Below are 5047 nucleotides of genomic sequence, written 5' to 3'. Positions count from 1 at the left end.
TTTTGGCGCGAAGGGTGAAAATCGCACTCTGGAGCCCCGGAATCAGTTTCTGAGGCAGTTTTTGATGCGCGATTTCGCTGGATAAAATAGGCCTGAATGGGGAATCTTTTCATCACGCAGCCCCCAGCAAGCCCGAACGACGCCGAATGACCCATTTTTCTTCGCGAAGCATGAAGAAAGGAGCAGAAGACAGTTTTAGATGAAACAGTGGCCATTAATTTTTTATTAGACCCACAACAAAGGAGAGAAGCGACCCAATTCATTTGTCAGAGAGTATCAGAGGAAAGAGAAGCACCAAAGTGTACCCGTTAAATTGTTAAAAAGAAACCTTTAGTTCCCAAAGCAGGTTAACATTTAATGGCTGCCAACAAAGTCAAATCAGGTGGTGAAAGCCCATCCCACCTCTCAAATCACAGTTGAAGCATTTAAGGACACTGAACTACAATGGAGCAGATACCCATGCACAATTATTGTAGAGACAACTGCACCAAGCCATCGAGGACAACACATTCACTCAGTCCCCATATGGCGGCCCTCAGCGCAGCTCAAGATATTTTATGCATTTATTTCTAGATGGGATTAGGTTAAAGCAATCATCTTTCCTCCAGACCTATTTAGGTCAAACTGTAAATAAGCAATTTTGAAGAGTTTTCCCTATATATACCACCCTCTGCATTGTTTTAAGGGTTGGTCGATTGATAATTCTCACTAGAGACTCGCACTGTATACCTGAGAATTTTTCTATAATCGAAGACTGCTGAAGAGTTTGGAGCATGGCTATCTGATGTGTTGATTTCTGAAGACTGAATGTGGAATTCTTGTGTTACAGCCTGGAACAATAAGTGCATCTTACCTCTGTTTTATTGTTAACCACTATCTAAATAGCAGGAAGAAAGATTAGCTTAGAATTTGTTTACAACACTCTATGCTCAATTTCTGTTGTTTCTGTATGTTTTCATCTGAATGAATTGGTAATGAATATGAATTCCTTCTGGCTCATATTTACCCTAATTCACCTGTGTTCACTAATTATCTAGGGATTCTTTACTGCCCCTGGGTAGAGCTCTGTTATCTCCTTCTGTTAAGCTGAATGAGAGATTCTTGATTGCCTCTCATTCCTTAGCATTCATTCCATCCTTTAAACCTGAAACGTTGTTTCATGTGCAGCTACCTTGCTCCATATATCTCTCATGTGATCAATAAAATGCACCACCAGTCTTCCTCCTCGACTCCATGCCCAATGGTTCGAAACTTATCAGACTATGCTTTGCCTCTCTACCCAAAGACATCAATTTTCCCACCAAAATCAAAACAAAAACCCTCAAGCCCAATACCTAGCCTAAAATCAATTTCAACAAATCTGAATCATAAAGAGAGAGCCCTTTCTGATTGCAGGTTGGCTAGAACCTGTAGTCCAAAGTTGGTTTGTGGTTACCTCAGCCGTATCCCTTACTCCAACCTGGGGACAACCTGAGTGATAACATATTGGCGACTCCACTGGGGACTGTCCTCAGTTAATTTCACAAAGAAGGTTGGAAAATCCCCCTGTTAAAAGGTCGATTTTCTAATTGCTGTATATTTCTTGAAACTACAGATGAAGCCTGAATGTCAGCCAGGAAGCCTTTGAAACTGTTTTTGTTTTACATTGACAGAAGTAAATAAAAGCTGCTTCAGTCAATCTTCATGCTAGTTTTAAGCTATACACAGCCATTCCAAAATCTGATCTGTCCCTTGTTAATTAAAAAAATATTCCCATAAAAATACCCAAAAAAGAACGAATTCGGAAGCTGGCTCCCAAGAAGAATCCACGATATACAAGATCAAAGCCAGATCTAGACCCTCCAGCTGTTTTTGAAAACCCTAACATAATCCCAAAAATCCGTAGGAAGTAAGAAAGACAGGAAGATTTTGCTGATTTGAGTCCCGAAACAGCTTACCCTAGCTCTGTTCCAACTCCTGTCAAGGTTTTATTCTGGTCTACCCCTGTTTCCCCTTGTTCATCATTCACATCTCATAGCACTCCTTCCACACCCCCATTTGTTGCAAATACCGCAACTAATACTACTATTGTTCCCACCGTTCCAATTACTCCTGGTATTCCCATTATCCCTATTATCCCAGTTGTTCCATTTATCCCCGTTGTTCCACTTATCCCTGCCAATATGGATAATATGTATGCACCCCTGCAATTGCCCGCTAATGCTGGGGCTTTGCCTCAAGAATACCAATCTAAAATCACATATTTTGATAGTATTGGCCCTTTTACTGCCATTCAGCATACCAAAAAGAAGCAAGACTATTTTGAAAACTACGAAATAGATGATGATAGCATGAGAATGAGAATTTTTGTTCAGAGCTTAACAGGTGATGTAAGAACCTGGTTCAGATCACTTGCTGCAAATTCCATAACCACCCCAGATGAGCTTTACCAATCCTTTACCAACAGATGGGAGAAAAAGAAATACCCCTTGCACATACTAGTTGAATATGATACGATTAAACGAGGTCCTCAAGAGACTGTTTTGGAGTACTGTGCAAGATTCAATAATGTATATAACACAATACCACAGAACTTAAGGCCTCCACCTGACCTTGCCTTGTACAAATTTCCGGATGGTTTTGACCCTGATATGGCATACCAGTTAAAAGAAAGAGCTCCTTAGACCCTTGCAGACATGCAAAATGTTGCTGTTAGCGTAGAAGCCAACTTAATTGCCAAGAAAAATATAGCTAGAATGGAAAGAAGAACCACCTTTAAGGAAGAACCCTCAGCCTTTGATCAAAAGCTTGATGCTATTATCAGTGGCCTACAAAGGCTGGGAGAAAGAGTAGAAAATGTCGAAAGAAAAGCATCATGGGAAGGACAACAGTCCAATACCATAAGGAATCCAAATTTTAGGAAAGCACAGAACACAAATGCTGGTAGGTCTAACCAAGACCATGACATAAGACCCCCTTTTCAAGATAACTATGTTGAAGGATCTACTTCTAGTGAACCCATAGAGGACACTCACATGAACCTGATGGAACTAAAGGGTGAGCATAAAACTTTCCTGTCCCAAGAAGACCAGAATCAGGATGACTGTAATGAGTTTCAAACTAAATCTGGTGAGTCTTTTGATTTTAAACAAGGATATGATACTGCTGTGTATGAAGTACACAAACAATATAAGCTGAGAACTAGGACCATTGACATTTCTGAACCTAGTAAAACAAAGGATGGCAAACAGCCCAACAAGACTAAAGGCAAGGCTGTCATAATAGAACCAGCTAATACAAATGTTCCAAACCCGCATCAAGTGACTGTAGAAGACATAACAGAAATACAGCCTTCCAGAGATCAGCCTTTTCCACCTTCTTCCTCGAAAGAAAGCTCGAATAGTGTTCCAAAAAACTTTCCTGAAACCAAAAAACCACAAGCAATCAGTCCTCATAACGCTGATAAACAATTGCAAATTGCCCATAATTCAAATGAAAAGGAAAAAACTGCCATTATCAACACCAAGACTCCATTGGAAAAACCATTTAATTTAGAGGCAGAAATAGCTAAGTTGAAAATATCCATCCACCTCTCAGAACTTGCCAAACACGATGTATATAGGCAACAAATTCAAAGATCACTTCAAATGCCAGAGGTTAAGGACGATGTAAATGTTTTGGATGATTCCCCGGAACTGTTGTTTGGTCCAGAAGTCAACAGAAAGTCAACACATGGACCTATTCCTCCCTTTTATATCAGCTTGCACATACATGACAAAGTCTTACACAACGCTATGTTTGACTCAGGGGCATCGCACAATCTTATGCCCAAAGCAGTTATGGAAAAACTGAATCTTGATGTTACAAGACCTTAGAAAGATTTATACTCATTTGACTCAAGTCAAGTGAAATGTTTAGGCCTCATCAAAGACCTGTGTGTCTCCTTAGTCCAATATCCCAACAAGACCATCCTCATGGATGTGGTGGTGGCCGACATCCCACCAAAGTACGGTATGCTCCTATCAAGATCATGGGGAGCAAAGCTGCAAGGATCCCTTCAATTAGACCTTTCCAATGCCACCATTTCAGTCTTTGGGCAACCAAAGAGACTGTACAGAGAAACGCTGATGAAATATGTAGTAAGTAGTGAGAGCAAGCCTGAAAATTTTCCCATTTATTCAATCCATTTTGATATGGATTCCTTTATTTTTTTTAATGATGACACGAATTCTCCAACTGGTGATGAGCCTTTGGCTCTGGAACAACAAGCGCAGATCAATGAACAATCGACTGCGCAAACTGACGAAACTGTCACAACAGTCAATGCAACCAACATGCAAGAAGAACTTCCGCAAACAGAAAACGCAAATCTGCCCAATCCTAAGTTGACTGACACTTTAGGCATCAACCACAAGCAGGAAATCACATGGTATTTAGAGTTTGATGGATCTGTCAACAAGTTAGGAGCAGGGGCAGGTGTCTAGATTCACAATACACATAATAATCATGCAGAAGGTCATGCCTATAGACTAAATTTCAAATGCACAAATAACATGGCCGAGTATGAGGCTCTGCTGCTAGGCCTTAAACTGCTCAAAGATCTAGGAGCTGTAAAGGTGTCTATTTTAGGAGACTTTGACTTAATCATACAACAGATGAAAGGAAATTTTGTAACCAATGACAATAGAATGAGAGCCTATAGGACTACTACCACTAATATACTCAAGGCGTTCACTGAATTCAAGCTTGACAAAATTTCAAGAGAACATAGCATTCATGCACACAGCCTAGCCACCTTCGCAAGCACATGCAAGCTTCATTTTAACCCAAATCACCACTTCACAGCTGAAATAAAACATAGGCCCACTGTCCCGAATAACATAAAAGATTGGCAAGTGTTCAAAAATGATACCCAGATTAATAATTTCCTTACCCTTGAGCATTAGTTTTCAAATATCAACATTGACTTAGATGCCATGACAGATTCAGAATAGCAAACAAATGAAAATCAGCAAACTATGACCGCTGAAACAGCAAAGCAAATCCTGAAACCAACTATTTTTGACAA

The sequence above is a fragment of the Pinus tabuliformis genome, chromosome 3_1 (assembly GCF_031772625.1).
Source record: "Pinus tabuliformis cultivar Carrire ecotype Pingquan chromosome 3_1, CPIR1, whole genome shotgun sequence".
In the NCBI taxonomy this organism is placed as follows: Eukaryota; Viridiplantae; Streptophyta; class Pinopsida; order Pinales; family Pinaceae; genus Pinus; species Pinus tabuliformis.
The sequence above is the reverse complement of the archived record's forward strand: the minus strand, read 5'-3'. Positions refer to the sequence as shown.